Raw genomic sequence first — 27,459 nt, forward strand, 5'->3', positions numbered from 1 at the left:
GGACAGACATTTATAGGACATTTCATAACTTTCCCAAAATCGTTATGAAAAAACATTCCCCACAAACTGCATTGAACTACTGTACCCAATTTATTATATATTTTAGGAGTTGGATTCGGTCCATTTTATACCGACTCTGACTCCACCAAAATGGACACCGACTCCACGACTTCGACTCCACAGCTCTGGCAACTAGACCTCTAATATGAGGCATACAGGTGAGTATAGATTTACATTTCTATCACCTTGTATGCCCATATTAGAGGCCAGGGGGTGACAAATTCCCTTTTATCCAAAAGCAGGATTAACCCTCCCTCACATACAATAGGCCTGACAGGCACATCTCTTTTACTTTCATTTCTCCTTCCTCACCAGATTGTGAGGAAATCCCCTCCCTCCAGGTAGTCTCCTGTCTCTAGCAGCTCTGTGAAACCTCATACCACAGTTGGATTGCAGAGCTTCAGGAGGACAGATATAACTGCGCTAATCTCTCAGGCTCATTGTATGTGAACACGTCACACTCAATAAGGTTGGTATTTTATGTTTTTATTCATCACAATTGTTTATTTAGCTTGTTTTATGAATGTATAGCACAAAGTGTGAGGATATTTCATAGAAATAAGGCAGATTAAAAAAGAAAGTGTGCTGCTCAGGCATATACAGTAGTTCCCTAACACATATTCCTTCTCTTGCTTCAGATTATCTGCTGAAATGGAGAGGAAAATGTACAATTTATCAAAAAACCTTGATGTTGAGGAAGTAACAAACATGCTGTTAGATGATGCAGACCCCATACTGAATGAGGATTTAGGAGAGGAAAGTGAGATTGATTCTCATGATGAGGTGGAAGTATGTGAAGTGGATTCTGAAACAGAGCAAGATGGTGACAGTGATGAGGATGAAGATGTAGAATCTTATTATATGGGAAAAGATAAAAAAACCAATGGAACAAGAAGCCACTCCAGAAAAAACGTAGGGAACCTCAAAACATTATTACTCACCTTCCTGCAGTTATAGGAACTGCAAGTAATGCAAAAACTGCAGTTGAATGCTGGAATAGTTTATTCACAGATGACATTCTGGACTCTATTGTCACATATACCAACCAATATATAGACATTATAAAGGACAAGTTCATCTGCAACAGAACCATCAAGGCCACAGATGAAATAGAACTGAGAGCTTTTTTTAGATTATTATACCTTGCAGGAGCTTATAGGGCAAATAGACAAAGTTTGGAGGAACTTTGGAGTAAAAATGGGGATGGAGTTGAAAAATTTGGCCTTGTTAAGTCCATAAACAGATTCAAGATTCTAATTCGTTGCCTTCGGTTTGACGACAGAACTACCCGAACCGAACGTAAAACACATGACCGACTTGCTCCAATTCGTGATATATTCCAAAAATTTGTTGAAAACTGTAAAAAAAAGCTATTGCCCTGGGGAGAATCTTACTATTGACGAAATGCTCCCTGGTTTTCGTGGTAAATGTGCCTTTCGTCAATATATTCCATCAAAGCCTAACAAATATGGAATAAAAATGTATGCCCTTGTTGATGCCAGTAAGACCTACACTTACAACCTGGAAGTTTATGCAGGAAAACAACCAGAAGTTCCTTACTGTGTCAGCAACAAACCCAGTGATGTTGTAAAAAGACTGGCTGAGCCCTTATTTGGATCGGGTCGCAATATAACAGCTGACAATTGGTTTTCAGATTGTGATTTGATTGATTATCTGAAAATGCAGAAGCTTTCATATGTCAGAACTGTAAGAAAAAATAAAAAAGAATTGCCTACACAGTTTGTAAGTGTTAAAGGGAGACAACAGTACAGCAGTATGTTTGCATTCCATAATGGAAAGGTTTGGTTTCCTATGTACCACAAGCAAAAAAAATTGTACTTCTTCTATCAACACTTCATGATGATGATGCCATCGATCCTGGGACTGAGGCACAAAAAACCCCGGAGATAATTACATTTTATAATGCAACCAAAGGGGGTGTTGATACAGCTGATCAGATGTGCTCAACTTTCAACGTCAGCAGAAACACCAAACGCTGGCCAATGGTCATATTTTTTGCAATGTTGAATTTGGGTGGTATAAATTCACAAGTCATTTACCTTGAAAACAAGCTTGAACCACTCCATAGACGATTCTATCTGAAAAAATTGGCCCATGAACTAGTGCTTGGAGAGCTACGCAGGAGAAGTATGAAAACAATCGCTATCCCCTCTCGCCTTCAAGTTCAGCTCAAAAGATTCCGCCCAGAAGATGATAGTGAAAATTCACCACCTGCACCACCTCCCAAAAGAAGGAGAGGCACCACCTGCACCACGGAAAGCGGAATCAGAAGGCTTTCTAATTATGAATGTCACAAATGTCATAATGCAATCTGCCTGACACATGCAAAAATGATGTGTAATTCTTGCTCTTTGCTCTGCAAGTGTAATTTTTCTGGGGAAACTTCAGGATCTAATTCTGATTGAATATGTGTTTAATAGTACTTAAGGTACCTTAAAATTAAGTTTGTTTCCATAAATTTTCTTTGTAGAGTTTGACAGAGTCGAACTGGGAACTATTTGGCGGGAGTTTTGAAATGTTTGTATTTCAGAGTTATTAGTTTTATGTTAAGTAAATGTTTTTTTTTTGCACCTGATTATGTGTAGTCTCTTTTATTACATCCCTATGAAGGTCACTGATCACTTTAAGAGCACTGAAATTGCAAACATTAGATATTATAGGTATTTTTCTAGCCTGCGCCTGACAGTCACATTGTATGTGAACTCGTTAGAACCGATATTATATGTGACGTTTTTAACCCTCCAACGAGTAGGCACACAAGTTATACAGCAACCAATTGTCTACCAAGTTAGATTAAATCTGAAATATCTGTCCATTGGAACTAATATCTGATGAAATGAGGCAGAATAGGTAGAATTTTTCTTTTCCTGTTCTATCACACAATCCAAGAAAAAATATAAAATGGAGCAATGAACAAAAGGCATTCACAGCTGATGGATAGCAAGTTTATAAGACAATTATCTATAGCTAAGTACTTACTAATTACATTTTTTGAGGTTTTTGTACGTAATAGAGATATGTCAGTAGTTTTTACTGGATGTGGAGACAATTACAGATCATGAAAATTAAGTAGTATATGTGTTGTTCTCCTCTAACGCTGGAGATGGACTGAATAGTAAGTCTATAGAGTCTACCTTAAAGGAGTTGTCTGGGCTTTCTGTATAATTTGTGTGTGTATCTAGGATGCAGAATGCTGACAGTTTGTAATATACTCCCCAGTCAGCATTCTGCATGGTGTCCTAGGTATATCACACTTAGTCATGTGAGCAGCGCTTTCCTGATTCTGGAGGAGCTGCTCACTCCCCAACTAGAGCTTTCCTGTCTGGCAGAGACTGGTCGGTGACATCACAACAGACATCACCCACAATCTCTGCCAGACCCTCCTCCTGCCTCCTGCTCCAGCCTCCCTGTGCAACAGTGTGAAGCAGCAGGGAAATGACTCAACTGATTGGACAAACCAGGAAGGAAAAGGCTTCAACATAGGTGAGTGTAATGTGCTGTGTGCATGCATCCCTCCCTTATCCATCCATCATCCATCCACACATCACTATAGACTGAGGTTTTGCAACAGCTGAAGTGTATTATGTGGTATATATGTAGATACATCACCATAGACTGAAGTTCTGCAGCAGCTGAAGTGTACTATGTGATAGTGCTGTGATTGTGCTGCATTCCACACATGAAGACATTGCTCTGTTATTTCCAATACTGGAGTGATGAGAGAGGTCAGTGCCAGGGCAGATACTGACAGCCAATGAGTGTGCAGTGGGCGGGCAGAGGGCGGTGCTGGACACTGAGGCCGGGCGGTGCTGGACACTGAGGCCGGGCGGTGCTGGACACTGAGGCCGGGCGGTGCCAGCTTTGGCTGTGAGTTAGATAATGCAGCACAGGGAGCTATCAAGTTTGGTAGAGCCGCAGGTAAATAAAGTGGGAGCAGGGAAAGAAGTGAGATTCAGAAGGAACGAAAGAGAGAAACAAAAAACAAAATTTATAGGGGTGTTGTATATTACAATACAGCACAGATTAGCGTAAAAAAATTGGATTTCGGGGTCAGACAACTTCTAAGTTTCGGAAGAGAGCAGCACTTGCCTGAGTGCTTCCTAAATCTAAGATTAGTGTATGTTTTTCATCAATTTATATTCTTCAGAGAAAAACAATAAACAACTAATCAACAAGCAATATGCTTGACAGCAAAATGTATAATGGGTTCCTCGCCGAATTTTGGTAAATTTGGACTGAAGAGTAAGAATACTTGTTCACTCACTCGACTACTTACTTTATTTGGTTTTGTAGGTGAGGGGGCTGGTGGTTCACTCCCTTAGGATAAATTCATATGAATGTATAGTAATTGTCTGATTTTCATCCAGAAAAATTGGATGATTTTTTGTCATCCATATGGCATCCATTTTTATACATCTGTATTTGATAATATGTACAAGACCAAATACAGTTTCCTATGCTAAAAATTGCAATGAATCGATAATACAATGCTATACTGATGATCCATATAGGAACCAATTTATTGCGCGCCCATAAACCCGAAGAGGTGAGTCTCAACTGGAATAAGGAACAGAATAGTGTATGCTGTGATTTTTTTTTTACATGGATGTTTAGTCATTTGAACAGTCCAATTGAATAACATTGCTCGGTAATGCCCGTATGAGGTAAAAAAAATTTCCACAGACTGAACTGAAAATATGGTCATGGGAACATACCCCTAGTCAACCAAAAAGAGAGTCCTTCAGATTTTACATTACCAGTAGTCTCCAGCTTGTATGAGGAGTTGATTATAAGTCCTACAAAAAAACCCAGAGTGATCAGCCCAAATAATACAACAGATCTTTATTTAATTGCATAACCACATACAGTACAGACCAAAAGTTTGGACACACCTTCTCATTTAAAGATTTTTCGGTGCTTTCATGACTATGAAAATTGTACATTCACACTGAAGGCATCAAAACTATGAATTAACACATGTGGAATTATATACTTAACAAAAAAGTGTGAAACAACTGAAAACATGTCTTATATTCTAGGTTCTTCAAAGTAGCCACCTTTTGCTTTGATGACTGCTTTGCACACTCTTGGCATTCTCTTGATGAGCTTCAAGAGGTAGTCACCGGAAATGGTTTTCACTTCACAGGTGTGCCCTGTCAGGTTTAATAAGTGGGATTTCTTGCCTTATACAGTTATATGAAAAAGTTTGGGCACCCCTGTTAATCTTAAGCTTAATGTTTTATAAAAATTGGTGTTTTTGCAACAGCTATTTCAGTTTGATATATGTAATAACTGTTAGTACAATGTGTCTAACAGAAAATGTGCAATCTGCATTCAAACAAAATTTGACAGGTGCATAAGTATGGGCACCTCACCAGAAAAGTGACATTAATATTTAGTAGATCCTCCTTTTGCAAAAATAACAGCCTCTAGTCGCTTCCTGTAGCTTTTAATGAGTTCCTGGATCCTGGATGAAGGTATTTTTGATCATTCCTCTTTACAAAACAATTCCAGTTCAGTTAAGTTTGATGGTCGCTGAGCATGGACAGCCCTCTTCAAATGATCCCACAGATGTTCAATGATATTCAGGTCTGGGGACTGGGATGGCCATTCCAGAACATTGTAATTGTTCCTCTGCATGAATGCCTGAGTAGATTTGGAGCGGTGTTTTGGATCATTGTCTTGCTGAAAGATCCATCCCCTGCATAACTTCAACTTTGTCACTGATTCTTGAACATTATTGTCAAGAATCTGCTGATACTGAGTGGAATCCATGCGTCCCTCAACTTTAACAAGATTCCCGGTGCCGGCATTGGCCACACAGCCCCAAAGCATGATGGAACCTCCACCAAATTTTACTGTGGGTAGCAAGTGTTTTTCTTGGAATGCTGTGTTTTTTTGCCGCCATGCATAACGCCTTTTTGTATGACCAAACAACTCAATCTTGGTTTCATCAGTCCACAGGACCTTCTTCCAAAAAGAAATTGGCTTCTCCAAATGTGCTTTTGCATACGTCAACCGACTCTGTTTGTGGCGTGCTTGCAGAAACGGCTTCTTTCGCATCACTCTCCCATACAGCTTCTCCTTGTACAAAGTGCGTTGTATAGTTCACCGATGCACAGTGACACCATCTGCAGCAAGTTGATGCTGCAGCTCTCTGGAGGTGGTCTGAGGATTGTCCTTGACTGATCTCACCATTCTTCTTCTCTGCCTTTCTGATGTTTTTCTTGGCCTGCCACTTCTGGCCTTAACAAAAACTGTCCCTGTGTTCTTCCATTTCCTTACTATGTTCCTCACAGTGGAAACTGACAGGTTAAATCTCTGAGACAGCTTTTTGTATCCTTCCCCTCAACAACTATGTTGAATAATCTTTGTTTTCAGATCATTTGACAGTTGTTTTGAGAAGCCCATGATGCCACTCTTCAGAGGAGATTCAAACAGGAGAACAACTTGCAAGTGGCCACTTTAAGTAGCTTTTCTCATGATTGCATACACCTGGCTATGAAGTTCAAAGCTCAATGAGGTTACAAAACCAAAAAAAGTGCTTTAGTAAGTCAGTAAAAAGTAGGTAGGAGTATTTAAAACAAGAAAATGATAAGGGTGCCCATACTTATGCACCTGTCAAATTTTGTTTGAATGCAGATTGCACATTTTCTGTTAGTACAATAAACCTCATTTCAAGGCAGAAACATTACTGTGTCCAACAGTTATTACATATATCAAACTGAAATAGCTGTTGCATAAACACCATTTTTTATAAAACATTAAGCTTAAGATTAATAGGGGTGCCCAAACTTTTTCATATAACTGTAAATGGGGTTGGGACCATCAGTTGTGTTGTGCAGAAGTCAGGTGGATACACAGCTGATAGTCCTACTGAATAGACTGTTAGAATTTGTATTATGGCAAGAAAAAAGCAGCTAAGTAAAGAAAAACGAGTGGCCATCATTACTTTAAGAAATGAAGGTCAGTCAGTGCGAAAAATTAGGAAAACTTTGAAAGTGTCCCCAAGTGCAGTTGCAAAAATCATCAAGCGCTAGAAAGAAACTGGCTCACATGAGGACCGCCCTAGGAAAGGAAGACCAAGATTCACCTCTGCTTCTGAGGAAGTTTTGATGCCTTCAGTGTGAATGTACAATTTTCATAGTCATGAAAATACAGAAAACTCTTTAAATGAGAAGGTGTGTCCAAACTTTTGGTCTGTACTGTACATGACATATAGAATTGTTTAAAAACAATTAAAAGTGAATGTACAAGCAGAGATATGCCCTCACATACTGGCCACCAAAGGTGTATGCAATAGCCGAGTAGCTGCCTCACTGATACCAACAAATTTCTAGAATCAAGGATCACAGTTGGTGATAGATGTAACAGAGATAAACAGGTGCATACAGAATACCCTATACCAGGGCTGGCTCCAAGTATTCGTGGGCCTCGGGCGAAAGAGTCTCAGCGGGGCCCCTTTAACAAATACCACGATTCATGATGCACAGATACGGCGGATATTTTGGCTGATCACTCCGTTTTTTTGTAGGACTTATATTCAGTTGTGATGTGCCTTTTTATTGGTTGTCTTTGTATGAGGAGTTGATTGCTGGGGGTAAAAACTCGCCAGAAAGCACATCTGATAAATCTAGGTAGCCCATTAAAGTAGATATGTTAGGCACTGTTGGTAGTAAAATTTTAACAAATGGGACACTATGGTAGAACACTGATATTTTAAGGTCATTGCTTAATGTGCAGTTGTGTAAGATCCCAAAGATAGCTAGTCCCATCATGATCACAATAAAAAAATTAACTAAAGAATTATTATAATCACAGTCCTGGTTATATATTATCTGAAACAGAAAGCGGTTTCATAGAGTGCATTTTCTAGAATGATTTCCTTTTCAAAACAGCATTTAGAAATTAAAATTACTTGCCAGCCAGAATATAAACTGCTAGAATGTAAACTAAGGCTAAGTGCCCACGATGCAGAAATGCTCCGGATTTTTTCCTCAGCGTTTCTGCATCTCCCTGGCAGAAAAAAACGCATGCGGATTGTACATGTGGATTGTACATGCGGATTGTACATGCGTTTTTCCTGCCAGAGACATGCTGATGTGAAGCGTTCTTCCCATGCATTTCCGCATGCGGGTTGACAAGCGCTTTCCAAGAGATTTTAGCATCACTTGGAAAGTGCTTGACAACTTGTTCACACTATATAAATCCATGCAACCTGCATGGATTTACAGTTAGGTCCATCTATATTTGGACAGAGACAAAATTTTTCTAATTTTGGTTCTAGACATTACCACAATGAATTTTAAACAAAACAATTCAGATGCAGTTGAAGTTCAGACTTTCAGCTTTCATTTGAGGGTATCCACACTAAAATTGGATGAAGGGTTTAGGAGTTTTAGCTCCTTAACATGTGCCACCCTGTTTTTAAAGGGACCAAAAGTAATTGGACAATTGACTCCAAGGCTATTTCATGGACAGGTGTGGGCAATCCCTTCGTTTTGTCATTCTCAATTAAGCAGATAAAAGGCCTGGAGTTGATTTGAGGTGTGGTGCTTGCATTTGGAAGGTTTTGCTGTGAAGTAAACATGCGGTCAAAGGAGCTCTCCATGCAGGTGAAACAAGCCATCCTTAAGCTGCAAAAACAGAAAAAACCCATGCGAGAAATTGTTACAATATTAGGAGTGGCAAAATCTACAGTTTGGTACATCCTGAGAAAGAAAGAAAGCACTGGTGAACTCATCAATGCAAAAAGACCTGGGCACCAACGGAAGACAACAGTGGTGGATGATCGCAGAATAATCTCCATGGTGAAGAGAAACCCCTTCACAACAGCCAACCAAGTGAACAACACTCTCCAGGAGGTAGGCGTATCAATATCCAAATCTACCATAAAGAGAAGACTGCATGAAAGTAAATACAGAGGGTTCACTGCACGGTGCAAGCCACTCATAAGCATCAAGAATAAAAAGGCTAGACTGGACTTTGCTAAAAAACATCTAAAAAAGCCAGCACAGTTCTGGAAGAACATTCTTTGGACAGATGACACCAAGATCAACCTCTACCAGAATGATGGAAAGAGAAAAGTATGGCGAAGGCGTGGTACAGCTCATGATCCAAAGCATACCACATCATCTGTAAAACACGGCGGAGGCAGTGTGATGGCTTGGGCATGCATGGCTGCCAGTGGCACTGGGTCACTAGTGTTTATTGATGATGTGACACAGGACAGAAGCAGCCGAATCTCAACCCAATTGAGCATGCATTTCACTTGTTAAAGACTAAACTTCAGACAGAAAGGCCTACAAACAAACAGCAACTGAAAACCACCGCAGTGTAGGCCTGGCAGAGCATCAAAAAGGAGGAAACACAGCGTCTGGTGATGTCCATGAGTTCAAGACTTGAGGCAGTCATTGCCAACAAAGGGGTTTCAACCAAGCACTAGAAATGAACATTTTATTTACAATTATTTAATCTGTCCAACTACTTTTGGTCCCTTTAAAAACAGGGTGGCACATGTTAAGGAGCTGAAACTCCTAAACCCTTCATCCAATTTTAATGTGGATACCCTCAAATGAAAGCTGAAATTCTGAACTTAAACTGCATCTGAATTGTTTTGTTTAAAATTCATTGTGGTAATGTCTAGAACCAAAATTAGAAAAATGTTGTCTCTGTCCAAATATATATGGACCTAACTGTATATACTGTGACCCGAGAGAATGTCAAAAAATAAAAAATAAATCTATACTTACCTTCCGATGGCCCCCGCAGTCTTGCTTCGCTCGGTCCTGGCTGCCGGCAGATCGTGGTACACTGAAGGACCAGCCGACGTCAGCGCAGCGTGACCCGTCACATGACTATGACGTCAGCGCAGGTCCTCCAGTCCATCACGATCTGCCGGCATGGGAGGACGAGCGCACTGGGGGCCATCGGAAGGTAAGTATAATATTTATTTTTTATTTTATTCTTTTTTTTTTTTACAGTTTCTATGGTACCCGGGTCCGGAGGAGAGTCTCCTCTCCTCTAGACCTGGGTACCATCCGCACATTGAACGCATGTATTCCGCATGTACTTATGTAGTGAAGCGGAATACATGCGTTCTAATGCAAGTCAATGGCGGCGAAAACACAGCGCTTCCGCAAAATAATTGGTAGTGCTGCGGATTTTTCCGCAATGATAATCCGCAGCGGAAATTTAAGCAACATGTGCATAGCACATGCGGATTATCATTGGGGAACATGGCAGGCCTTCTACCATGCGTTTTTTAAGCGTTTCTGCAGCGTTTTTGCCGCTGCTGAAATGCTTAAAAAACGCATCGTGGACACACAGCCTTAGGCATGAAAAAGAAGTAACATGTACACATTTCTCCAAGAGAAGGAAATATGTGTAAGAACATAGACCTCTGAACATAGCTAAATCTTACTCTCCTTCAAGGAAACAGTTAAAAGGTCTTTTTGGTATCTTATGTGTCAAGTCTCCCAACCCCCTCTCCTTCTATGTGCCAGTGGTTTCTCATTGATTTTTTTCCTGTGCATTGATCCTGGCGGCATTTGCATGCTGAACAAGCGCTACATACACAGACAAAGCTGCATGTGAACCAAATACCAATAAAAATAAAACCGTAAGGATAACACAATAATAATTGTCTGAAGGAGAGGCCATTACAAGAGAACGTGCAACACTTCTTGAATACCAATTGCTTAGGTGCTCATGAAGGTAGGGGGAGCAATTATTGAATGCCTTTAACCTGCACCAGCCAGTGGAGTGCTCAGCACACAACCCAGCATATCTTATTCTGATTTATTTCCCATTTACAAAACAACTAATTTTCTGTTTATTCATTTGATTTACAATTTTTTTAGTTTAAGTTCTTCATTTGTCAAAAGGTGCATGCAACAAAGCCCCTTGTAAACATATAGCATTATTTTTGTCTGGGAACACAGGAATTTTAAGTCAGTCATTGGGAACCGTTGACTCCATAATACTAAGTAATATTGGTTTTACTCCATAAATAAATGAACGGAGAGCGGTAGCATATTACAGCAATGAGCAGAACAAGAGAGACGGTTCAACAGGTGATAAGACACATCTTCTAGATTGTGAGCCCTCGCGGGCAGGGTCCTCTCCCCTCTTGTACCAGTCGATGACTTGTTTTTGTTCAAACTACAGTAATTCTTTTTGCTACGTATACCCCTTTTTCACATGTAAAGCACCATGGAATTAATGGCGCTATAATAATAAATAATAATAATAACTTAGCTTCTATGCTGTAGCATTGTCATAATGCCGCTGAGGAAATGAATAATACCCCTCAGTATTAGCGTATGATGCTCTACCTAAACAGTGCAGACCATCAGTACTTTCAATGGGTGGACAATGTCATAATTCCTGCATGTTTATGCACATCAATTACCTGACTGTTTTTTTTAACAAGAAAATCAGCATTTACACGACCATCGTGCAACTGCATTGTCCATACCACAGCCACAACACCTAGGGTTCTATGATAAACTAAGTCCGATTCAAAAGAACCATGGAAGTTCTGGTTACTGAGACAGAACAAGAGCACAGAACCAAATTAAAGTCACATGAAATCAGCTTAAAAAACTCAAGTAAACAATGGACTATACAACTCTTCCATATAATGTGTAATTATTAGTATGTAATACAACAGTATGGTTTGAACAAGAGAGGAAGTCACCACTTAAGCCCCGATACACATTAAAATAATGTTGGCCAAACCTGTCCATATGGCAGCCCTAGACAAGATGTTGATTGGGCATCTCAGATTGTGGACTCATGATCACTATGTTCTCCCAAAGATAAGCCACCACCAGACATGTCTGACAACAACTGTTTCTTAGAAAACATAGGGGCGCTCATTTGGACGACAGCCATCTAATGTGTATGGCTTTCTTAATACACTAAAAAATCTCATAGGATTAGTAATTGGAATATATTCAATATATAATTAAAATTGTCAATTATAAAATGCCCATCTGTTCTAATTAGAGATGATCGAACCTTTTGAAATAACAATTCACCAGCCTCATCAACATTTAAAAAAAAAATTAATTTGCAGTGATTTGTCGTGAAAAATGTTAAAATGACCTCAACACATATGCCTATGGGTAAACGGATGGCAACAAACAGCCTGTTTAAGAACACACTGCACTAATAGACTTCTTAGGCTTTTTAAGTATGTTACAAAAATTATCCCTCTTTGGGGGAGGACTAGCATACAATGTAGTAGCCATTACTTATTGACAAGTTGTGGTCCAAAAATTATCCCTGTTCAGGGAGTAGCAAAACGTTGTTTGCTAAATGAAGAAGCTATAGCGTTTTAACAATCCTTTAAAATTTATCCCTGTTTTGGGATCAGGAACAGGCTCGCTGTTTGGAAAGAAAAGTACTTGTTTCTTAAAAAGCTGTGCAAAAAATATCCCTATTATTTTGGTCTCAACAAAAGAATTTAAAAAACAATGGCCTTTTATCAAGCTGTCCACAAGTTAGCCGATTTTTTGGAGCAGGGACATAGTATAGTATTTTTGATTCGCTGTCTCTTTCCTCATGTGCAGGCATTGCAGGACCTTAGGTATCCATGGTTACGTCCACTGATAAAGTGACAGTTAGATAGCTGCTAGTGGTAACCGTGGATACCTAAGGTCCTGTATTGCCTGCACATGAGGTAAGTGGAATAGCGAATCAAAAATACTATACTACATTTCTAATTGGAGGTATTTGCTAATATTATTATTATTACACCTACTACATATTGGGATAGGATCTTGGAGATGGGAATACCCTTTTAAGTACTACTTGAGGATGAGACGAGCGTGATGAGACGAAGTAGGAAGACAAGACATCGTTGTTTCATGTGTTCATGGAAAGTCGTAGTTCCTAGTCTATTTGAGCCTGGACGTCCACAGCTTATTTTTCTCTCATAGAGTCTGCAGACTGACAAAAATGTGTCTATCACCAACGTGGAAAAGATGTCCCACAGATGAGGTGACAGCATGTAGGACACGCCAATACCATGACCAAAGCTTTCAGGTGCTACTGAGCCTCCTTCATCAACACATGCAGCATCACCACAGGACTGTGGTTGTATCCTGAGGAAGAAGTTCGATAACTTCAAAATGCGTAGATATCATAACTGCATAAATAAAAAAATGCAAATTATTCATTTCCATCTCCCAAGTCCATTCGTGGCATTCTACCAGCAGTGCAGAAAACAATTTACAGCTATTCTTCTGGCCTGATGACCCGTGGTTTGCAGCAGCTGGTATATGCCTAGAGATGGTGGCAATTGCAACACCATTAGGTGAGCAAGCACCCCTCTTTTAAATGCAAGACATTATGGGAAGGCTGCGCCTAAGGTCATGTAAGCCCTCTCTGATAATCTACGCCAATGTGTTAAATGGCTCCGGGTATCTTTGTTGGTGATTTTTGTACAAAACATATCGCAAACTGATCAAATTAGCTGGAACCTGCAAAATTCGACACAGTCAATTTGCATTGAACCAATTTGTTCATCTCTAGTACAAATTAAAAAGAAACTGTAAAAATGTATAAAATACACATACAGTAAGAATAAATTGTTGCTTTATCTACCAGGCCAATGTAGATACGGTACTAACAATGTAATATGCTTATTTAAAACACTTGTAATTAATAATAATAATACAAGTAAAGATATTGACATGATGCAATGGATGTATGGCATTCAACACAGGCCTCCATTAAATGTATAGGGAAAGACTGTTCAGCGACAACTGTCCATCATAGACTGTGATCACTGAAGTTTCGGCTCGCTCTTACTTGTGATTATATTGGATGAATGCAATCCGATAAAAAAAATTAGATTGCATTCGGACCAATTTAATCCTATGATTTTGTGCTCAGTGGCGTTTTTTTTTCCAGCTCCGATCAGATTGCGATCGGGCTGGAAAAGAAACGCAGCATGCTGCGATTGCATGCTGGATTCGGATTGCATATAAGCCTATGGGTGCGTGTGAAACATCGCACTGCACTGGTATAACACCAGAGTGCAATGCGATACCCGCCGATGCCGGCAACAGAGGAGATGGAGAAATTGATTTCTCCATCCCCTCTGCCGCTGTGTTACGATCCTCTCTGTGTGCGAGAGGATCGGAGCACAGAGCACTGACATTCGGATCCCGCTCCCAGCAGAGCTGGAGCCAAGTGTCATTAGCATATCACATCTCATGCTCTCGCAGCGAATGCCATACACTGGTGGGACCCTGGCCTTTCCCTGGACTTGAAATATGAACAGGTGTTTTTTTGTTTTGTTTTGCTTTAAGGGGGTTCACTGCTGTCGAGGAAACAGCAGGGATCCTTGCCACCATGCTGGCCTTCACCATAACCTAAATGTAACCACTTAGGCTATGTTCACACATCATGGTTTTTTTGCATCACAAATCTGCAGCAAATCCTGATCTGTCAAGGGAGGTTTGCTGCAGATTTTTCGTACAGTTTTTGATGCGTTTTTTTCACAGTTTTTTTTTCACTGTCCTTCTGTCTCTTTTTAAGCATGTACATAAAGTTCGGTGAAAAAAAAGAACCCCATTCTATTTTGGCAGCAAAAACGCCCATTACTTCAATGGGTGAAAAAATACTGAAAAAATACTGAAAGTGACATGATCTATTTTTCAAAAAAACATGCAAAGCACAAAATCCTGAACAAAAAAACCCCATGATGTGTGAACTAAGAATTCTGGAATCTCCTAGACTTTGCTGGTACTGCAAACAGCAGCAGAAAAGTTGCATAAAAAAAGCTGAAAAAAACAGGATGTGTGAACATAGGAGGACATGTTACCATGTAGTGGAAAAAACACCGTGTTAATTTTCTGCAGAAAATCTACAGTGTTTAACAGTTCAAACGAAGTGAATGTGATTTCATAAAAACTCATTCCCATTGTGCATTTAAAGATGATCTTAAACTGCGTTCTTTGATACATTTTTCCTCAAAACCTTCTATGGGGACCGTCTGAAATAAAATACGTAAAAAAATATGACTGTGTTTTTTAAGTGCAGAATTACACTAGTAAATGCATTTGCAAAGTGCTGCATCAAAAAGGCATTGGAAAAAAGCAGCAAAAATGCAATAATCAGAGCAGATTGCTATTGTGTGTTTTGGTTCAAACACATGCAGAAAAAGCAGCAACTTTTTCACAGTGGGGAACATGGTCACACAGTTCCAACATGGTGCGCGGAATAAGGCAGCTGTGCAAAGAGAGGAGTTGCAGACTCAAATTACTTACTACTATCTATGTCAGCCTAGGGAAGCTTCAATGACATCAATAAAGCTTTCCAGGGGGGAGATGGGTAAACATGGGAGTTCACGCAACTGTCCATAAATATCTCAAACCTATAACCCTACTCCGAGTCCAGAGCAGGAGGTGCCAACCGTCCAGAAATTCCTGGACAGTATATAGCAAAAGGCCTTTTTTTTGCCCTATCCGTAAAAAAAAAAAAAAAAAAGGTGTCTTTTTTTTAAGTTGACGAAACAGAATTTTTTTTTACTGCAATTATTTTACATTTTACAGTAAATGCAGCTGATGTCTTCATATCAGAATTTTGGGCTGTAGGCAGGTTTAATTTATAATCCTAATGATTTATTATGGTCTTACATGTGTCCGTAAAATATATTGTCTGTCTGTGATTTTTGGATAAGCTGTCTAGGAAAAAAAAAAAAAGTCAAGTTGGCAACCCTGCTGCAGAGTCTCACCTACTTCAAATATGGAGCTTTGTGTATTTCCAGTAATATGTCCAGATAGGGACAATGATGATGTTAACTGGAACTTGCCACGGAGGAGATAAAAAGCAACCAGAATGAGGGAAACCTTCAAAAACATCAGTGTTCATTAAGTTGAGTGAGTATTTTGTAATTTGAAACTTTGCAGAATTTTTCCTAAAAAACTGATTTGCTGAAATTCACATGTAGTCCAATTGTCCTGCAAACACCTGCATAACACACTTGAGTCACCTAAGAGGTAGTATACAACCTCTTTCATGCATTTTAACTCTGAAAGCTTGCAAATATATACAGTACAGACGAAAACTTTGGACACACCTTCTCATTTAAAGATTTTTCTGTATTTTCATGACTTTGAAAATTGTACATTCACACTGAAGGCATCAAAACTATGAATTAACACATGTGGAATTATATACTTAACAAAAAAGTGTGAAACAACTGAAAATATGTCTTATATTCTAGGTTCTTCAAAGTAGCCACCTTTTGCTTTGATGACTGCTTTGCACACTCTTGGCATTCTCTTGATGAGCTTCAAGTGGTAGTCATCCCAGAAATGGTTTTCACTTCACAGGTGTGCCCTGTCAGGTTTAATAAGTGCGATTTCTTGCCTTATAAATGGGGTTGGGACCATCAGTTGTGTTGTGCAGAAGTCAGGTGGATACACAGCTGATAGTCCTACTGAATAGACTGTTAGAATTTGTATTATGGCAAGAAAAAAGCAGCTAAGTAAAGAAAAACAAGTGGCCATCATTACTTTAAGAAATGAAGGTCAGTCAGTCTGAAAAATTGGGCAAACTTTGAAAGTGTCCCCAAGTGCAGTTGCAAAAACCATCAAGCGCTACAAAGAAACTGGCTCACATGAGGATCGCCTCAGGAAAGGAAGACCAAGAGTCACCTCTGCTTCTGAGGATAAGTTTATCACCAGCCTCAGAAATCGAAGGTTAACAGCAGCTCAGACTAGAGACCAGGTCAATGCCGCACAGAGTTCTAGCAGCAGACACATCTCTACAACAACTGTTAAGAGGAGACTTTGTGCAGCAGGCCTTCATGGTAAAATAACTGCTAGGAAACCACTGCTAAGGACAGGCAACAAGCAGAAGAGACTTGTTTGGGCTAAAGAACACAAGGAATGGACATTAGACCAGGGAAATCTCTGCTTTGGTCTGATGAGTCCAAATTTGAGATCTTTGGTTCCAACCACCGTGTCTTTGTGCGATGCAGAAAAGGTGAACGGATGGACTCTACATGCCTGGTTCCCACCGTGAAGCATGGAGGAGGAGGTGTGATGGTGTGGGGGTGCTTTGCTGGTGACATTGTTGGGGATTTATTCAAAATTGAAGGCATACTGAACCAGCATGGCTACCACAGCATCTTGCAGCGGCATGCTATTCCATCCGGTTTGCGTTTAGTTGGACCATCATTTATTTTTCAACAGGACAATGACCCCAAACACACCTCCAGGCTGTGTAAGGGCTATTTGACCAAGAAGGAGAGTGATGGGGTGCTACGCCAGATGGCCTGGCCTCCACAGTCACCAGACCTGAACCCAATCAAGATGGTTTGGGGTGAGCTGGACCGCAGAGTGAAGGCAAAAGGGCCAACAAGTGCTAAGCATCTCTGGGAACTCCTTCAAGATTGTTGGAAGACCATTTCCGGTGACTACCTCTTGAAGCTCATCAAGAGAATGCCAAGAGTGTGCAAAGCAGTCATCAAAGCAAAAGGTGGCTACTTTGAAGAACCTACAATATAAGACATATTTTCAGTTGTTTCACACTTTTTTGTTAAGTATATAATTCCACATGTGTTAATTCATAGTTTTGATGCCTTCAGTGTGAATGTACAATTTTCATAGTCATGAAAATACAGAAAAATATTTAACCCTCCGTCACATACAATATCGGTTCTAACGAGTTCACATACAATGTGACTGTCAGGCGCAGGCTAGAAAAATACCTATAATATCTAATGTTTGCAATTTCAGTGCTCTAAAAGTGATCAGTGACCTTCATAGGGATGTAATAAAAGAGACTACACATAATCAGGTGCAAAAAAAACCCATTTACTTAACATAAAACTAATAACTCTGAAATACAAACATTTCAAAACTCCCGCCAAATAAAAGAGATGTGCCTGTCAGGCCTATTGTATGTGACGGAGGGTTAAATGAGAAGGCGTGTCCAAACTTTTGGTCTGTACTGTATTTTGTTCTGGTTAGCCAATAAAAGGTATCACTCCGAGAATACTTTTGTCCTCTTCGGGCATAAAAAGTATTTACATCTATTTTTCTGGCTAACACGGTACCACAATATAATTTTTTATTTTCCATAATGTTTTTAACGCAAACAGAACCATAATGTTAAAGTCACTTCAATATATATATGGCTATGGGTAAAAGGCTAGGCAACCAGTAATAACCAACAACCTAACCAACAACCCGTTAAATACAAAGTACAGTAGTACTTTGTAAAATGCGAAAATGGTCCAAAAATTATCCCTTTTTGGGGGCAGATGCCTGCTGTGCCAGTGTTTATACTTATGAAAAAACAATAGCTTTTTGATAAGCTGTAATCAAAAAGTTATCAGTTTGTAAATTGCTACACAAGTTTGTGGTTTGGAAAATGGTCAACTAATGGCTTTTTTTAACAAGACATCCAGAAATTATCCTACATTTGGGAGCAGCAACAGGCTTTGGAGGTGGAAAAGCAATAGCTTTTTAAAAAGCCGACCAACAATTATCCTTTCTTGGGTGCAGTGTTAAAATGAATTACCCTATTTGGGGTAAGGTCCCCAGCAGCAGTAAAGTATGGCTAGAGAACACAAAGGACAGGCAGGAGATATGTGGCTGACTGGTTGTCTATTGGCACTGGAAGCAGCAACAGAACAGTATGCTACATGATAAACAGGCAGGATATATGAGGCTTTATAGTGCCAGCACAGGCAACAAAATGTGGATAGAACATTATGCTCAGTCGGGAGAGGTCTGTCTGTTTGAAAGCATCAACACTGGTGCCAGGATAGCAGTATGAAATAGAATGGACAGGCAGGCAGATGCTACGACCAATTTGATCATTGTCATCAGCAAAGATTAATGAAAATGTGCACTTATCCACTCCTGATTCATTTTGAAAAATGTAAAGTTTTCAACAAATCCAAAGGAGAATCTGATCCATTAGGTCTTGACAAAGCCAAATGAGACACTGAATACCCTCTTTGAATGCACTGGTGGCTAGTCAACAAAATACGCTATGGCAAACTGGGTCAGGTCTTACCACCATTTACTGACCTAGAAGTCCATGGGGTCGGGGCTGAGGGTATTTGCGAGAAAAAGGAAACAGTCCAGGTAACTGAATCTGGCTGTTCTGGCAGTGCGTCTCTTTTTGTTAATGTGCATCAGGTTGGTTTAGTAGCTGATATAGCATCAGGCCCAACATGTCATATATACTGTAATAGCTGCTGCTACCTAGACTGTTGTAGCAGTAGAACTGGTACATGAGGGGGAGCATTGACTCTTCAAGGAGCAGAAAAGGGTCTCTTGGTTGGACATGCAGTTGGCAGTCATATGCTTAGCAAAAGCTTCGCTGAGCAGGGAACACCACATATCCTGGTAACGTAACAATTTTGAATCCCGAATGGAAGACAGAAAAGATTCCCCCATTTTGCTTTGATAGAGAGGGTCTAAAATCATGGCTATTCTATAGTCACTCCCTTGCTTGATACTAATCATACGCCTGTCATCTCACAAGCAACAGAGCATGCAGCTTGCCGTGCGCACCAGCACAATGGTTAACTTTCCTCCCCCATTGCAAACGATGGTCATCATAGCCAGCGTTGTCATCATCATTTTCATTTGACTGTCAGCCTCATCCCATGCATGTGCCTGGGATAACTCAATGTCCCCTCATCATGCACCTGCTGCTTCCCCTCCTCAACATCCTGCTGCGTATGACATTTTCTATGAAGGTCCCCAACAGCCTCAGGTGTACATGTATAAGTGGCAACCACCCCTTCTTGAATCCCTCTGTTTTTTTTCCCTATATAAATAATATGAGAGGGATGATATAGTTGAAGCCACAGTTGTCCCAGTTGACAAACTTAGCAGCCTCTCAGAAAGGCCTCTGTAGACATAATATGTCCTTCATCAGCTGCCAATGGAGGATTTCATAGTAACCTAAGCTCCAGTTTGCCTACTACATAATAGAATCAGTCACCGCTTTATTCTGCTCATACAGACACTTCAACATACGCAGCATTTAATTCCTTTGAATGCAACATTGCAAATCATAACCTAAAATATAAACAAAATGAGCAAATACACTGCAGTAAGGAAATAAAAGAATAATAATAGTAAATGTAATTAGGGTACTTGGTTGACACTGTCTTGATCAAAAAATGTAAAAGCCATCTCAACACGACAAAGTGTACCCAATTGGGACAGTCCCATCTCTAATATTAAACTTCACCATGTGTCAGCAGACCTCAATGTAGATGGCGGCAGAGCAGGATCCGGACCCGACTGTTCAGGCACCTGCTTGTGGAAAGTTATATATAGACAAAATACCCAGCCCAAAAAGGGGGGAGACCGCCCCACATAACAGACAAAACCTAAGATAAAAACAATATGAGCAAATACCCTGCTGTAAGTAAATAAATGAATAGTAAAAGTAAATGTAAATAACATAGGTCACTTAATTGACACAGTTTTGATAAAAAAAAATCGTAAAAGCCAACCCACCGTGACAAGGTGTACTCAATCGAGACCGTCCCATATCTAATATTAAACCTCACCATATGTCAGCAGACCTTAATGTACATGGGGCAGAGCAGGACCCGAACCTGACAATTCAGACACCTGCCCTTAGAAAGCTATATATAGACAAATGCCCAGCCCAAAAATGGGGGAGCTATGCCACTGTTTGTACAAAGACCAAAAAAAAAAAATCAAACCAAAGAAATGATCCAGAACAAAGTTTGGGCACTCCTGGTCAAAATTACTGTTATTGTGAACAGTTAAGCAAGTTGAGGATGATATGATCTCTAAAAGGCCTAAAAGTTAAAGATGACACATTTCCTTTGTATTTTAGTAAAAAAAAATATAAATTGTAATTTTTTTCATTTTAAAAATTACAAAAAAATATTGGTCGATACAAAAGTTTTGGCACCCTGCATGGTTACTACCTAGTAGCTCCCCTTTTGAAAGTATCACAGCTTGTAAACGCTTTTTGTAGCCAGCCAAGAGTCTTTCAATTCTTGTTTGAGGGATTTTTATCCATTCTTCCTTAAAATTTTTCCAGTTATTTTGAGGTCTAGCCACAGATTTTTCAATGATGTTCAGATCAGGGGACTGTGAGGGCCATTGTAAAACCTTTAGCGTGCGCCTTTTGAGGTAGTCTATTGTGGATTTTGACGTGTGTTTAGGCTCATTATCCATCTGTAGAAGCCATCCTCTTTTCAACTTCAGCTTTTATACAGATGGTGTTATGTTTGCATCAAGAATTTGTTTAAATTTCATTGAATCCATCCTTCCCTCTACCTGTGAAATGTTCCCTGTGCCATTGCCTGCAACACAACCCCAGAGCATGATTGATCCTCACCCCATGCTTAACAGGTGTCTCTGAAGAGTAGAACAATGTACCACAACTCCACAGTCTGCTAAATCTTTCTGAGGGTCTTTTGCAGTCAAGCAGGTGTTCTGATTTTCCTCTCTAGCAATCCTACGAGCAGATCTCACTGAAATTTTGCTTGGTCTTCCAGACCTTATGTTCAACCTCCACTGTTCCTGTTAAGTGTCATTTCTTAGTTACATTTCGAACTGGGGAAGGGGCAACTTGAAATGCTTTGCTATCTTCTTATAGCCTTCTCCTGGTTTGTGGGCCTCCACCATTTTCAGAGTGCTAGGCAGCAACCTATGGCTGCTGTTTTTGGACACAAGGTTAGAGGAGTCTGGGTTTTTATAAAGCTGGGAAATTTGCTTCACCTGGCCTATCCTAACGAAGATAGTGAACAAGCCACAGCCCTAACAGGCTAATTAAGGTCTGAAACCTTGGTCTAACTTATCTGAGCACACAAATCTACAAGGGCGCCCTAAAGTTTACATTGGCCCATTTTTCTTTTTATAATTTTTCAAATGTAAAAAAAAGACAATAGGTTTTTTTTGCCTAAAATACAATGGGAAAATGTGTCATCTTTAACTTTAAGCCTTTTAGAGATAATTTCATCTTTAACTTGCTTAACTGTTCACAATAACAGTAATTTTGACCAGGGGTGCCCAAACCTTTACATGCCACAGTATGTTGGTAGAAGCACAACATATAGGTGCAAGTTCATACTGTGGCCACGTTGCAAATCATGCAGATTATGGCATGCTGAGGCAGACTATTCTGTATTTGAAAATATTGAAAGGCGTGTTTCACCTTGTTAGAATGGTTGAAATACCCAGACACTCTCCTGGCAATGGCTGCTACTTTTTCAAGTGGATATATTTCTTTAACAAATTTAGCCAATCAAATCTCAGACATACGCTGTGCAAATAGTACGAGTTACTTTATCCAAACGTAGTCCAGCCACGATGTTTGCGGCATTGTGGCTTACAAAAATGCCCAATTTGCAGCTAATAGTAAGCAATCCAGCGTGAGATTTGTTGATCAATGCATAGGACTAAATCATCCACTGTATGGCTTTTTTCGCAATGCTCATAAGCTGTAAAAGAGCTTAGCAGTGCTTACAAGAAAGAAAAGACTGAAAATGGATAGTGGATGCAACAAGCTGCTCTGGGGTGATGCTCAACGAAAAGGATGCAGAGAAGATGTAGGAAGAGGTAGATAAGCGCTGCCTCATGGCGGTTGTGGTCGTGCATCACTACCATTCAAAGTATTGACCCAGTGGGCAGTGAAAGACATGCACTATCCTTGCTCAAAATTGCTGTTCCACGTGTCAATGGTGTAGTGCCCTTTTGAGCTTAATGCCAAAATTCAAGGAGTGTACTACATTATCCAGCATGTAGGAAAACAGAGCGGGCACCTCTTTCTGAGAGAAAAAATGGCGCACACCATCATTTCTGAAAGGTAGTGAAACCCAATTAATAGTCTAGCAGCAATTTCAGCAGGAGTTGAGTTGGCACACAATCAAATGACAAGGAACATATTGTTGTTTCCATGCGATTAGGCATGGATTGCTGACTGTGCAACAGAGAAGGAGAAGGAGTAGTCCGAGTACAACAAATAGTAGTTGACGATGATTATGACACCGACTAGGTACTATTTGAGGATGTGGCCCAGTTACCCGAAAGACAGGTGAGAGGAGAAGGGATAGGAAGGTAGCTTGAGCCCTGCTCATATTGCTTGCCAGCTTTCTTTTCCCATCAGGTAATAAATCTTCATGTGATGATATATAGACTAGGAACGAAGTATCTCTAAAACTTCAAGTCGGGACGTCCTCTGTTTATTTTCCCCTGCAGAGCCTACATTCTAGAAAAGATTTGCCAACCTGCAGCAGGGAAAATAATTCCCACACCCAAGATGCCCACATGTAGGAGTCACCACCACTATGACCTCTACCGGATCTGTCAGGAGCAGTTGAGCCTCCTCTTCCAGCAGCAGTTGCAGCATCACGTGATCCTGAACTGGCAGCAAATGTAAGCAGATTACCCCAGAAGGATCTTTTGGTCAAACACATCATAATCAATCATGCAGCTGACAGTTGTTTAGGTATAGGAAATGTCCAAAACACATTGTCCCTCTCTCCTGATTGCCAATTCTAGATTTGCCATGTCTCAAGAGTGCCACTACCACCTTGAGTGAAAGAGTCACCAACAGAGCTGGGTGTTTAAAACATGTCCTCCATCACAACATTATTCAAGTCCGAATGATGACTGTTAATCATATCCAATACATTAAAAGGAATAAGTTGCTGTTATGAAATTTTGTTGTTAAATATCTTCTTTAGCCCCAGGAGTGCTGTGGTTTAGGGGGCTAAACCGCAGCAGACAGAGGGGTAATTGATAGAGGTGAAAGTCTTCAATCTAAAACAATAACTGTTAGGCTATGTGCCCACGTTGCGGACCTGAAGCATATTTTTTACGCTTCTCCCTGGTGGGAAAATCGCATGCGGATATTACATGCGGTTTTCCCGCCAGGTAGAAGCGTTTGTGAGGCGTCTTTGCATGCATTTCCGCATGCGGGTTATCAAGCACTTCTCCAAGCATCACTTGGAAAAGTGCTTGACAACTTGTTCAGAATGGTAAAAATTAAAAAAATAAACTTTATACTCACCTTCTGATGCATTCTCTGCCCCGTCCGGAGTCTTGAGCGGCTCACGCTGTTGTGTGCAGGACCTGCGGTGACGTCATTGAGTCATGTGGTGGGTCACATGACTCGATGACGTGGCAGGTCCTTCAGACAACAGCGCGACGGAGGGAAAACATCAGAAGATAAGTATAAACTTTATTTTATTCTTTTTTTTACAGGTTCTTTGGTACCCAGGTCTGGATGAGAGTCTCCTCTCATCCAGACTTGGGTACCATCCGCACATTGATTCCGCTGCGCTTCCGCAAAATTAATGAACATGCTGCGGATTTTTGACCGCAGCATATACGCTGCGGAAAAATCCGCAGCATGGGCATTGACATTGCGGAATGCCATTGGGGACCATGGGGTGCGGATATACATGTGTTTTTCAAGCGTTTACGCTGCGGAAATTCCGCAGCATATACGCTTGAAAAACGCTACGTGGGCACACAGCCTTAAGATGGCAGAACAGTGCAGAATCCCCAACTAAAACGGACAGAGTCACTGTCAGAGGAAACATCATCCTGCTGTGACTGAGACGAGTGATGTGCTATATATTCCATCATGTTCTCCTCTTCCCCTACACTTAGGCTATGTGCCCACGATGCAGAAATGAAGCCGAAAATTTCTGCATCTCCCTGGCAGAAAAAACGCATGCGGATTGTACATGCGTTTTTCCTGCAGAATACATGCGGATTCACATGCGTTTCCGCATGCAGATTGACAAGCGCTTTCCAGGCGATAGCATCACTTGGAAAGTGCTTGACAACTAGGTCACACTATATAAATCCATGCAAACAGCATGGATTTATACAGTGTGAACCGTAAAAATTAAAACAAATAAAGCTATACTCACCCCGGAGGCCCCGGCGTGGCTGCAGCGCTCGTTACTGTCTGGTTCCCGGCTGCCGGCATATCGCGAGACAGAGCGGTGAAGGGCCTGCGGTCACATGACTGTGACGTCACCGCAGGTCCTCAAGCGATGCCGGCATTCAGAGAGAAGACGCCGGACAGGTGAGTATAAACTTTATTTGTTATTTTATTCTTTTTTTACAGGTACAATGGTACCCAGGTCTGGATGAGAGTCTCCTCTCCTCCAGAACTGGGTACCATCCGCACATAGAGACGCATAGAAGGCGCTTGTAGAAATGTACAGTCGCGGTTTCTATGCGTCTCAATGCAAGTCAATGGCGGGAGTTCCGCTGCGCTTCCGCAAAATTAAATGACATGCTGCGGATTTTTGTACGCAGCATAAACGCTGCGGAAAAATCCGCAGCATGTGCATAGAACATGCGGAATCCCCTTGGGGACCATGGGGTGCGGATTACCTAGCGTTTCACAAGCGTTTCCGCTGCGGAAATTCCGCAGCATAAACGCTTGAAAAACGCTACGTGGGCACCCAGCCTTAGACTTTTGCTAGAGGACAATTGTGACCTGTGTTTGATAGTACTACTGCCTGTCAGGCTGATGCCAGAGGTGGTGGTGTTGCTGCATGCTTCCATGTGCTTATTGCAAGATACAGTGGTATTGTTTGCTTTTCTTATACAAGACCCCATCCAATGCCATTATCACTTTTTCTTTTACCATACATTTTTTTTATTAAACTATAATTAACAGTTGACACGGTTTTCAACCATATCCCCCTCCTTCCCAAAAGGATAGAACAAGAAAAGGTAAGTACAGGTCCAAAAACCAGCAACAGGATGCAGTATTGGTGTATGGATGTCAAATTTGACTAATAAAACAGGTGTGCAAAAAACAGTAAATAACTGGATTTTATAACCTTTTATATGTTTTTAACACACTTATTCCTCCTTTCCCAAAAAGCACGAAGAAATATTATATGCCCAAAAGATATCATCGACAGGCCGCAGTATTGGTGTGACGCGTACATACAGCGGGAGAAATAAGTATTGAATATGACACCAATTTTCTAAGTAGATATATTTCTAAAGATACTATTGACATGAAATTCTCACCAGATGCTGGTAACAACCCATCCAATCCACACATGCATAGAAACCAAACAATAGATGTTCATGTGTAATATTATGTGTAATAATGAGAAATGACAAGGAAAAAAGTATAGAATCAGCAGGGATAATTGTTTCAAAGAAAATTATAAATAATTAACTGAACCTCCATGGCCTGTATGCACGCTCACTACGCAATACTCCACTGCTGAAAAAAAAGCATGTTCAAGCACGTCTACAGTTTGGTCAACAACATTTAGACAATCCTGTGAAGTACTGGGAAAATATAGTCTGCTCAGAGGAGACACAAATTGAACTCTTTGGATGCCATAATACACACCATGTTTGGGGGACAAAAGGCACTGCATATCACCCCAAAAAAAACACCAAACAGTGAAGTTTGGAGGTGTGAACACCATGGTGTGGGGCTGTGTTTCAGCATACAACACTGGCAAACGTCATATAATTGAAGGAAGGATGAATGGACATATGTACCGAAACATTCTTGATAAAAATCTACTGTCATCTACCCGGATGATGATGATGAAACAATGGTGGATATTTCAGCAAGATAATAATCCCAAACACACAGCCAAGGAAACTCTCAATCGTTTCAGAGAAAGAAAATCAAGCTGCTGGAATGGCCCAGCCAATCACCTGACCTGATTCCAATAGAAAATTTATGGAAGGAACTAAAGCTCAGAGTCCATAGTAGGAATCTACGGAACCTCCAGGATTTGAAGAGAGTTGTGTGGAAGAATGGGCCAAAATCACACCTGAGCAATGCATGCGACTAGTTTCTCCTAACAGGAGGCATCTTGAAGCTGGCATCACCAACAAAGGTTTTCGTACAAAGTATTAAATAAATTTCAGTAAGTGTGTTTAATACTTTTTCCAGGTGTCATTTCTCATTATTACACATAACTTAATTTATGGACATCTATGATTTGATTTCTGTGCCTGTGTGGATTGGATGGGTTGTTACCGACATCTGGTAAGAAGTTCATGTCAATAGCACTTTAGAAATATATTTAATTAGAAAATTAGTAACGTGTTTAATACTTATTTCACCCGTTGTATGTCCATTATAAAAAGGAGTAAAAAATGAAGTACAGTAATTTGTCACACGCACATTTTGTGTGGCAGAAACAGTTCAATTTTTTAACTTCACAATATTGTTGGTTTGCTTCTGCATGAAGAAGAAAAGACAATGTGTAACTGAAATGTAGCAGCAACTGCACTGTAATCACTGATCAATCACTGCTGTTAGTTCTCTATCTCTCTCTCTAGCCATGAAGTGAATTGCTACATTATTCTCTTTTGTTCACAGCCTATACACTAA

General features: G+C 40.4%; 1 protein-coding gene across 6 annotated transcripts in view; it reads right to left on the minus strand.

Annotated features, from left to right (window-relative positions):
• ZMIZ1 (zinc finger MIZ-type containing 1) overlaps positions 1 to 27,459 on the minus strand; it is a 479,207-nt gene that overhangs the window by 278,069 nt on the left and 173,679 nt on the right. The window contains exon 3 of one of the 6 annotated variants that reach the window (XM_073686021.1): positions 4,839 to 4,877. The exons of the other annotated variants lie outside the window; for them this stretch is intronic. The gene's annotated coding sequence lies outside the window, so the exon portion shown is untranslated. The remainder of the gene's footprint in view (positions 1 to 4,838; positions 4,878 to 27,459) is intronic. 6 annotated transcript variants of the gene reach the window in all.

The sequence above is a fragment of the Phyllobates terribilis genome, unplaced genomic scaffold, assembly GCF_046119375.1.
Source record: "Phyllobates terribilis strain yellow unplaced genomic scaffold, ASM4611937v1 Scaffold_5__5_contigs__length_657084704, whole genome shotgun sequence".
Lineage (NCBI taxonomy): Eukaryota > Metazoa > Chordata > Amphibia > Anura > Dendrobatidae > Phyllobates > Phyllobates terribilis.